Genomic DNA, 11,779 nt, shown 5'->3' on the forward strand with positions numbered 1-11,779 from the left:
GTTATCCCACATACGCTTGCAAGCAAACTGAGCGTGTAACATTCCTATCACACTTAGCAAACGACCTGATGACCTTGAAGATCTGAACCGATTTCCACCAAACATAGCTAAGAACACTCTCGATTGATATACCTTTCAAACAAAAAAAACCGCATTAAAATCAGAGCATTCGTTTGGGAGCTACGATGCCACAGACAGACACATACACATTTACACAGACGTTTTTGCGTCGGGGGTTAAAAATACGTACATACACTCGAAAAATCTTCTCCTCCAAATTCAAAAATGTCTTTATTCCGTAGGTAACATAGTTACACTTTGAATCGTCAATTATTACATAACGAACGTCTCATCCGCCTAAAACTACTGCAGTTTTTCACAACCTGTATAGCCGGGGAAAAGAAGCTACAAGAAAAACCTCGGCACAGGCCCCTAGACGTTTTTTAAAAAAATTACCTTTGGCAGTCGGGTAGAAAGTAAATATCTGCTCGGAATTGCTTCAACCGAAGTCGCAGTGCGTCACAAATTCACAATTCTCAATGTGTACTCGCCTTTAGACAGTCAATATTGCGAAGTGAAAGACATTGAAGGCTGCTCTACCCTGTTCACTTCATAACGAAGTAACTCTACTTCTAACTGCCATTCTAAAACCACACTTAACTATTATAACTTTGAACACATTTTGGTTTAACTTTCATTCCGGTTAGGCTGCATATTGCTTAGTCCTGTGACCAAAATTGGTTTAAGTTTAACTGCTTGCATCACATATTATGTAATTTTATTGTGTATATAAGTATATACATAAATCCACGCCCGAAATCTCTAATAGGCTTGACAGAGCCCTAAGTAATCAACTTAGATAGATAGATAAAATCTTTATTTAAGTTCAAGACGTTACATTAACTTCTTATTATATTAAAACTGTGAACTTGTAGCCGCTGTGGACACAAAGTCCTAAGATGAAGGGCCTTTGGCGGCTCAATAGTAACCCTGACACCAGGGTTGATGGGGTTGGTAATCCACCTCACAACCCACACGATAGAAGAAGATTCACCCCGCATCGCATCGTGGGTAAATAGGGAAAGCAACATTTTTACGTTTTTCTCTTAAATCTCAATATTTTGATTATTTTTACTCAATCTATCGCCGATACGACATCAAGACTCAATTTTTGACATTAGTTTTATATCGATAATCTCAAGGTTTCAAAATTCACCCCATTTTACGGTAATTAGCTACTTGACAGTGGTAACAATAAGTGGTAAAATATGAAATATGGCGGATAAGTATGTTAGTTTATTATTTAACGATAATTATAGTTTATTTATATCCAATAGTCTTTTTTATTAAAATCATTTTTAAATATTTACTTTTTCAAAATGAGAATGTGTTTTTTTTATCTGTGCATTACAAGATCCAAGACTAACCGTTTTCGCGCGAAATTTGAAATGAATGAAGAAAAATAATTATGTTTTTTCTATTATATAAATCTTTTTCGAGAAAATAAAATAAGCAATTGGCTAGTTGACAGTTTTCAGATAAGTATTTTAAATTATACAGACGCCTATTTTATGCCTCTTAAAATATTTTATTTTCTCGAAATAGCTTTATATAATAGAAAAAATACATACGTTTCTTCGTTAATTTCAAATTTCTCACGAAAACTGTTGGTCACGTGACATTTTCCCCAGTGACTCAGTGACGAGTTAATGTGACATGGTACCAAAGTGTATACACATTAATACTCGTGACCGTACATAGGGATGAAGGGAAAGGGAAAACGACTTTGGTTTGTACCATAGAGTGATTGTTACAACTGTCAACTCCGGCCAAATAGTTAATGCCATCTGCGGCAAATTTACAACTAGCCACGTCAAAAAAAAAAAAAAAAAACCAGTGTCAAGTAGGTGGCCAATTAAAATATGCACGAAATTCTTTAACTGAATGCACTGGTCTTACTGCTTTCGTGGTGTGAATGACCCCGGACAACTTTTTAGGATGGTCCCAAACGGTGACCGTACTTGGACAGGATCGAGACAGCTTTCCAACGAATCCTGTTTTGTTATCAACGGCCGCTGCGGTCCAGTGGTTGAGCATTGCGCTCACGGTCCGGAAGTCCAAATTTCGATTCCCGGTGGGGACGTCTACAAACCGGTCAAGTGAGTCGGACTCTCACTGGTTGCCTGGAAGGATTGCTGCTTTGCAATAAGGCCGCCAGATTGTACTGCATCTTTCGTCCATGTGTATAAAACTTGTTTTGTATGTTGTGTGCAATAAAGTGTATTCTAGTGTACCCTTCGTGGTCCAGTGGTGGAGCGATGGGCTCACGATCCAGAGGTCCCGCGTTCGAATCCCGGTGGGGACATACCACAAAAATACTTTGTTATCCCTAGTTTGGTTAGGACATTACAGGCACCTGATTGTCCGAAAGTAACATGACCTTACCTTCGGAAGTTAGGACTTTAAGTCGGTCCTGGCGACTATTAATTTAAATATTTTAGTATGTAGTCGTTACATGAACCATGTCAGGGGACAATTTATTACAAGCCACCATTAATTATTGTTTTGTCTATTTAAATAGCACTCGATAATTACAGTACTCTCCCAGTGATATTTTACCCTTTATAAAGTCAAAAACAACAATTACCGCCTACACTTTGTGTAATAGCAATTATTAGTAACAACACCGTTTATTACCACGCCTGCACATTTTTTAATAGCAAACGCGCAGGACGGAAAATTAGTAGTATTATCTTGTCAGGCGTTTAAATAATGGCGTAGCGTAGATACATTATGTTTAATGGGCTTGCTTTAATTACTTAGGTATTATTTTAAGTTATACTAGTCAGTTCTTTATCCGCCGAAAAGAAAAGGGACAGATGACTGACAATTGTAATTTTAAAATGATGGATTAACCCGGGCGAATCAAATAGGTATATTTCTGGTATGCAACCAGTTTGACGTGTGCTGACATCTTAATTGTGTCGGGTTATTGGCCAATTTAAAATTTTAGAGGGTTGTTGTTGAGTAAGTAGTCGTTACATGAGCCATGTCATCCCGTTTTTCACAGGGTCCGCTTACCTAACCTGAAGATATGACAGGTCCGGTTTTTCACAGACGCGACTGCCTGTCTGACCTTCCAACCCGCGAAGGAAAACCAAGCCAGTACATGTTAGGTCACATACCTCCGAAAATGTATTTCTGGGAATGTGGGTTTCCTCACGATGTTTTCCTTCACCGCTGAGCACGTGATAATCATTATGATCCAAACATAAATTCGAAAACAAATTCGATAATCATTGGTTTAAGCCTGTGCTGGATTCGAACCTGCGACCTCAAATAGGCAAGCGTTCTACCAACTGGACTACCACGGCTTCAGTTACTACCGCATCCAAGTCTGTAAATGTATGTCTCCTGGTAGTGGTTGCCTGAGAGAAATTGCTCTAGAGCAATAAGGCCGCTCAAGTTGTACTGTATTCACGTGTTAAGTCTGATTGTTAAAATTAATATTAAGCTCTGTGCAATGAAGTGTATTTGATTTGATCAGTAGGTTTCCTCACCTTATGGTTGTCTGGAAGAAATCGCTTTAAGCGATAAGGCCGCCATTTGAAATGTATCTAGTTAAGAGTCTTTTTGCAATAAATTCTTTTTTTTTTGGTGCAATAAACTATATTTGTATTTTGCCTTCCGTTCCGCAGTACACCGACCAATTTCTCAATCGGTGATGTTCTAGCTAGAGTCCTACCAGAGTCCATTTCCTCGGCCTCCAACCAGTACTGATACCGCTGCTGCCCGGCATTAGGGGAAAGAGGAAGAAGAAGGGAAGAGGGGGAAGGCATCCGTTCTACACGCCTTATCTTTGGAGTAATGGCGATTACTCCACCGACAAGAGCGCAGCTCTTAAATAAAGAGAGAGAAGTTGCCTTCAGATAACTCGTTGTTCTGCCCACCCCACTAGGGAATAAGGGCGTGAATTTAGTTATGCAGAACTGTAATAGGATGGGAGAATAGTCCTTCATAATTGATAGACGCTTGGAACAGTTAACTAGGGAAATTTTGCCCCAGTTGGAATTTATATTGTTTGCGCACCATTTGACCTTTATGTTAAGGCGCTGTGGGCTATATTCGCGTAGCAAACTAGGATTAGATAGTTACCTAACATAGGTCAAGTACGTTTCTGACGCAAGAGGAAATAGGATCTGTAGTGATGGTACACTTAGAGTATCGATATGCATCACTTCCCTAGCGTTATCCCGCTGTGAAAACTCACAGGGTCCGCTTACCTATGACACTTCCAATGGGAATCGGCTTCAGACGCAGAACTTCGATTTCTTCGCCGGTTTTTTACTGAAGCGAATGCCTGTCTGACCTTTCAACCCGCGAAGGGAAAACCAACCCAACACTGTCGATTAATTCTTTCAATTACCATTATTCTTTCAGACGACGCCCTGAGCCGAGGTTCGCGCCCAACTGTGCACACTCAGGCCTGTTGTCTTAAACGTTGTACCGGGTGAGAGCCTTCAGCGCTCCCCATTTGTCCGGCCAAGTAGTTAATGCCATCTGCGGCAAATCTACAATAAGTCACGTCAAAAAAAAAAAATCTAGCCTTGAAGACTCCCAAATTATAACGAGATTATTGTTTAATCATTGTAATCGAGAAAATGATTCAATAAATTCATCGATATAGTTCAATCCGAGGTCAGGTACATCACTAGCTCCCGGGGAGCGCATCTGCGCATCGTTGCAGGTCGATGCAGCCACCCACTCATACCCATCCGTACATGTATTCTAAGTATTACTTGGTATAGCTTGGTATGGCTTGAGCCCGGGAGTCTATTTTTGGACCTAAACCACACCCCGACCAGTACATAGTTAAATACAGGATGTTAGTGACATCGTAACGAATACTCAGGGGGATGATTCAGACCATGATTCTGGGTTAATATCAAGTGGAATTTACTGTCGCAAAAGTTTAAATAATTATATATTATGTAGTTCAACCATGACCAATCCTTTTCGCTCCCGATCGTCAACTGTCTGTTCTTGTTTTCTTTTTAAAAATGTTCGCCATTATTTTTTTTTTTAAAGGACTTGACCATAGAGTTTTGGCCAAAGGAGTAATTACTTCGTTTGGAGACAACATTCACTAACAGGGTAATAACAACAGTCCGAAGACAAATTCAATTTTAATATTCGCATTTAACAATTGCGTAAAACTTTTTTATAATTATAACAATTAAATTGCGACTGATTTTTTTAGTTTTTATTCAATTATTTTCAATTATATACTTTTGCGATCGAAAATTCCATTTGATATTAACTCAGAATAATGAGCTGAATCATCCCTCTCAGTATTCGTTACGATGTCACTAACACCCTGTACACGTACTTTCAGGTAGCCATACAAGTAGGTATGTAGGTAGCAGGTAGAGGTAGGTAGGTACAGCTTAACATAACAAAGGCTTAGCTTAACTTAACAGCTTAACATCACGCCTGTATCCCCGAAGGGGGTAGGCAGAGATTTGAATTCCATCTGCGGACACCTAGACGTGGGCAGGCATTTCATCCTTATGTTGTGGATATACCACCAATCCGCACTAAACGTTTTGCCTCGTCCTTTTTGATGCGAACAGCAAAGGACTGGAACTGTCTGCCGTCGTCTGATTTTCCAACTCGTTATAATCTGGGAGTCTTCAAGCCTTGCTTCTATGCTGTTCTGGGAGCAAATAAAAAACATAGAACACGTTCAGCTGCTTGTCTTCCCGGGCATGTCGTAAAAACCGACAGAGGGATTGCGTCCTCTTACATGATGGACTGATGTTATGGGCGATGGGCTGATCCCTTATCACCATAAGGTTCATCATATCCATCTTAGGACTTCGTATCAACAGTGGCTGCAAGTTGTCTTTGATTGCTTGTGGCTCTGCCCACCCCATTTGGGATTGCGGGCGTGAGTTTATGTATGTATGTATGTATGTCTTCAAGCCTAGAGGGAATAGGTATTTGCTAGGTACATCCACCTTAGACCAAATCGTCATTTACCATCAGGTGAGATTGTGGTCAAACGCGACCCTATTTTATTAAAAAAAAAACTCTGCTGGGCCCAGGCCTCCCCTCAATCAACCGGAGGATCCAAATTAGTACCTAGGAGGCATTCCCCTAGACCAAACCCGATGAAAATTTGTACCTAGAAGGCATTCTCCTAGACCTAACACGATGAAACCTATTGAACCTATTGTTGTATTGTTGTTTTTGCCTATTGTACTACTTATGTTTTTATTCGTATGTTTATGTCCTTTGTATATGTCGTTGTGCAATAAAGTATTATTGATTGATTGATTGATGAAATTTAGTACCTAGGAGGTATTCCCCTAGACCAAACACGATGAAAATTAGCACCTAGATGACATTCTCCTAGACCAACACGATAATAATTAGTACCTAGAAGGCATTCTCCTAGACCTAACACGATGAAATTTAGTACCTTGGAGGTATTCCCCTAGACCAAACACGATGAAAATTTTCCAAGGTTGCCGAACTCATTTTAGATGTGTAATGCTAAATATTAGCGTTTACACTATGAATCGATGGAATTATATTTACTTGGACATATTTACTGAAGGTTTTAGGAATCCGTTGTTAAAATTGTTAACCCATTTGCCTAAACTAATCTAATGTAGCCATCAATACCCCACTGCTGGGCAAAGGCCTCCCCTTCATACACATACATACATTAACTTGTCAGGGTCAGGGCAGAGAAAATAATAAATCACCACATCACAAATAAAATAGTTATAAAACAGGGTGTTAGTGACATCGTAACAAAAACTTTGAGGGAACCATGATTCTGAGTTGAAAGTATGTAACGGAAAATAATTTAAAAAACACTAAAATTTTCATGAATTTTCCAACAAGCATTTCTACTTGATATCAATTCAGAATCATGGTCTGAATCATCCCCCTGAGTATTCGTTACGATGTTACTAACACCCTGTATAGAAGAGAAAATTAGTATGTGTATGTCGTGGCCAGATCGTAGAATTGATTATTTCATGATGTGCTCGACCATTTCATGAAATAGAATATCATTCGTTGGCCACATCATGATGTGGTTTGGCCAGATCAATGAACACAAAACGTTTAACGATATGAGCAACTAAATGCATGATTACTTCATGATATGGCCAAACGTTGGCAATCATATCGTAAAATTAGTAACATTATCCACCGGTAGTGGCGCTGGTCTCGATTTTATATTAAAAACTTGATTGATATTATAATCGATGAATCGATGTAATTTTACAATTTTCCACATCGATTAGGTAAATAATTTTGAACCTAAGAAATTAATCGACTATTCGCATTTTTATTACACCACATAACATTAACACCGCCTGCATTAACGATATGGCCAAACGTTGATTGAAATATCATTAAACGCTGACGTTTCAACGATATGGTCAACTTAAGTTGGCCATTTCATGAAATATGACCATTTCTTGAAATGGTTGAACGCATCATGAAATGATCAATTCTAAGATCTGGCCACGACATGTATACTTACTAAGTTAGACAATGGAAGAATAGTAAGTCAATAAAGAACATGCCACTGTCATACATAGACACATAAATAAAACAGCCAGCAAGAAACCTTGCTTGTTTTTTTTTTTGACGTGACTTATTGTAGATTTGCCGCAGATGGCATTAACTACTTGGCCGGACAAATGGGAAGCGCTGAAGGCTCTCAGCCTCTCACCCAGTACAACGTTTAAGACAACAGGCCTGAGGGTGCCCAGTTGGGCGCGAACCTCGGCTCAGGGCGTCGTCTGAGAGGAGAAATATTTGAAAGAATTAATCAACCCTAGTGGGTCGATAGCGATAAGCGCTGAATGAGGGAAATCGTCGACCACGCCGGCGGGGTCGGTATCGGGGACCTGAAGTGTTTGGTGTCGCGAGCTGATTGGCTGCCTCTATGGCTAGACTAATCGCGTCGTCGGGATCGTATATTACGTCCTTCGGACGCCGATACTTTTCAGTACCGTCTCTAAGCGGAAAGAAACCTTGCTTTTCATATACCTAAACCTCAATAAAACTCACGTTTATTTCCCACCGGGGTAAGCAGAGACTCCATTCCATTTGTTTCGATCTTGTCACACTTCTCTTGCTTCTTTCACATTTATAAATCGTTTCATACAAGCACGCCGATTCAGAGCCTCCCCTTCCTTTTTCCATTTTTCGCGGTCCTGTGCGTACTCTGGCCAGTTCCTCCGGCGTCCATGTCGTCACGCCATCTCTTCCGAAGTCTACCACGACGCCTGTACCCGTCCACACGTTATCGTCAGTTGATTTGAGTGGAAGCCCTAGACGCTCCCCATTGGTCTGGCCAAATAGTGAATGCCATTTAAAGAAAATCTACAACAAATCACATTAAAAGAGTGTAATTTATGTATTTTTAGCTGTATACAGGGTGTTAGTGGCATCGTAACAAAAACTTTGAGGGATGATTCGGGCCAAGATTCTGTGTTGATATCAAGTGGAATTTTCCGTCGCAAAAGTATGGAATGGAAAATAATTAAAAAAATTCATGAATTTTCCGACAGAAAATTCCACTTAATATCTACTCAGAATCATGGTCTGAATCATCCCGATCAGTACCTATTCGTTACGGTGTGTCTAACACCCAGTATAGAGTCATACGGAACCACTAAATAAAAATAAAAGATTCACTTAGCCGCTTAGTAATTACTTGTCATATGTTTGCGAAAATGATTTTCAAGAAAACGAATAATTATTTATTCAAGTATTTGCCGCTAAAACTAATATTATTATGATAATTTATACCCTAATTCAATAGCGATAAAGATTATTATGTTTTGATGGAGGTGAAAACATATCTTGGTCATTCTGTGTTAAATGTTTGTAGGTATATATAAAGATCTTCTGTTTTTTGTTTTTAGTATATATTATTAAGAGCAAGTGAATAATAGAATACTGAGCATAAATTATTTTGGATCAATACCCTAATATTAAAAAGAAAAAAGTGAAGTGAAAAACAAATATGGCGTATTTTAAAAGATTATTTTTTTTCGTGTGCCTTTTATTGTTTGTTGAGGTATGTAATTAATTATAATATTTTTTAATCAGAAATCAGAATCATTTATTCAACGTAATTATCATGGATAAACTTGTTGAAGGTCAATGTAACATTTTTGAATTTACGTCATTTCGCAAGGTGTTATGGCTGAGGAGAAGAAATGTCAAGAAACTGCAACAGCAACACATCTTTTAAATCAATGAGGGTACATTACAAGTCATTTAACAATATTAGGGAGTTTAAAAAGGCCACATCGAAACAATTCATCTAAAAAAATCAATAGTGCTACTTGACAATTCACTACAATAACAAATATAAATTATTTATTAAACAATATATTCAATATTCTTTATTTGCATACTTACTATGATGGTGTACAAGTTTGTACCGGGTGAGAGCCTTCAGCGCTCCCCATTTGTCCGGCCAAGTAGTTAAGGCCATCTGCGGCAAATCTACAATAAGTCACGTCAAAAAAGAAACAAGTTTGTAAGTTCATCATCTTAAATTTTAGAGCCACGCTCTTGTCAGTGTAGCATTTTCCATTCCAGTCTATCAAAGGCCGATTCCTTGACTTCCCTATAAGACACGACGTTAACCTTTTCTTTAAACTGTTCCATGTAATCTCTTCTTGGTCTTACCCTTCTTCTCTTTCCTTCTATTATGTTTGTAAGTTACTTACATATTATTATGACATATGTAACACAAAACAACATACAGTTATTTACAAAAAGAAGAACTCCTCCAAAGCTTCACACCGACGCAAAGTGCAAAGTTAGGTCACATACCTCCGCCGTTTCCGCACGATGTTTTCCTTCACCGCTGAGCATGCGATAACATGAAAACGAAAATAAATTCGACAATCATTGGTTTAGGCGTGTGCTGGATTCGAACCTGCGACCCCAAAGTGAGAGGCAAGCATTCTACGAACTGGGCTACCACGGCTTTTTTTTTTCAGATCGCAACATCTCACTGGATAGGCGGATACGGAAGGCCGGTTATAGTGGGTGGCTTTGGAGGCTTTGGCGCAGTGGGCTACGGCTACGGTGGTTATGGCTATGGGGGGTACGGCGGCTATGGAGGGTGGAGACGGTGGGGGCCCCCTCCCCCGCCGCCCCCGCCCCCATTTTGGGGGTGAAGATTAAATAAAGGACCAGATTATGACGCCTATTAGTCAGGACGTTTGTGTTTGTGACGGTTTTATAAATCTTACTAATATTATAAATGTGAAAGTTTGTGAGTATGGATGTTTGGATGTTTGTTACTCTTTCACGCAAAAACTGCTGAACCGATTTTGATGAAATTTGGTCATTATCATCAATTTAAGAGCCACGCTCTTGTCGGTGCAGCATTTTCCATGCTACTTTTTTAGGGAAAAATAGGGCAGTGGTTTCCCTCTTGCCTTCCGCCCCGCAGTACTCTGTCTGACGCAAGTGGGATGGCGCTCAGAGTAGTCTATTACAAAGCCATACTAGGACTGCTGTCCTTCGCCTCTGAATAGTACTACCAGTTAAGACTTACCAGTAAAGATAAATTAGACTGGTTTTATATTATTTTGGGTTGGATTAAAATGGCGCATAACAATCGATGCTACTTAATATTTACTTACCATTTGTTTTTTTTTTGTCTTACCATTTTTTTTTCTTTAGTTCGATTTGCTACCACACCATTCACTATATGGCCGAGCAAGTGGGAACGGATAAAAGGAAAGGGGAGGGTACTAAATAACGACATTGCAGACAAAAATGATATAATGTAACATGAAATATATTTAGTACAAGTTATATAGTAGGTAGTTATCCATATACTAACATAACGTATGTATACATATATATGTGAAATATATATTTTTAATATATATTCTGAGATCAACCGGTAACGACGCTATTTTGAAGCCGCCTCACAAAGTTTTTTAGGCCATAACAGTTTTTATTCCTTTTTTCAAAAAATAAAGATGGCGAATAAAAAATTAAGAAGATATTTGATATCTTTAACAGTAGAAGAAATCTTTGGCAGAAAAATATGTTTTTATATATTTCATATATTTTCAGAAAATATTTAGACATCATCACAATTCTTAGGCTAAAGTTTTTGTTAACTATTTTTTTTTAATTCAACAGAGTAATGAAAAAAGTGATATGTTGTCAAAAGTGATTTTTTAATTACACCTAGTTAAAAAAAAAACTTTTATTAACCATATTGATATGTTTTTTTATCACCTAGCATATTGGAATCAAAAAATTGTTTTCTTAAACTTATTACAATATAATATATAGAAAATATAAAGCGAAAAAAATTATGTTACACTTAATTCTAAAGAGTTAATCTAAGACTACAATAATGATATGCATTACAATTATTTAAGATTTTTAACATCAATATTTTTTTTAAAACTATGTTAAATGCCCCAGCCAGATGGATATGTATTCGTTTCAAAGTTCGAAGACTTATTTTTAATTAATTACTAATTATAATTTTATTTTTAATTAAAGATAGACATTAAAATGTAACTATAAATGCGACTATGATACTCGCATTATGAAACATTCATAAGTGTGGATTAATACGATTAAACACTCATTTATTATATTAATTAATATTTTTAATCTACAATCTACACATTAAAACTAAATTGAGAACTAAAAAAACTTCTTGTCTATGCAATTCTTTTTGTTTTTTTTCTAAGCT

At 37.9% G+C, this 11,779-nt stretch overlaps 1 long non-coding RNA gene across 1 annotated transcript; it reads left to right on the top strand.

Annotated features, from left to right (window-relative positions):
* Nucleotides 1-8,976: 8,976 nt before the first annotated feature.
* LOC126378580 (uncharacterized) lies at nt 8,977-11,755 on the top strand. Its single transcript, XR_007568104.1, has 2 exons — nt 8,977-9,112; nt 10,050-11,755. It is a non-coding gene; the product is annotated as an uncharacterized LOC126378580 (long non-coding RNA).
* The last annotated feature ends 24 nt before the right edge of the window (nt 11,756-11,779 follow it).

This window comes from Pectinophora gossypiella, chromosome 26 (genome assembly GCF_024362695.1).
Source record: "Pectinophora gossypiella chromosome 26, ilPecGoss1.1, whole genome shotgun sequence".
NCBI classification, from domain to species: domain Eukaryota; kingdom Metazoa; phylum Arthropoda; class Insecta; order Lepidoptera; family Gelechiidae; genus Pectinophora; species Pectinophora gossypiella.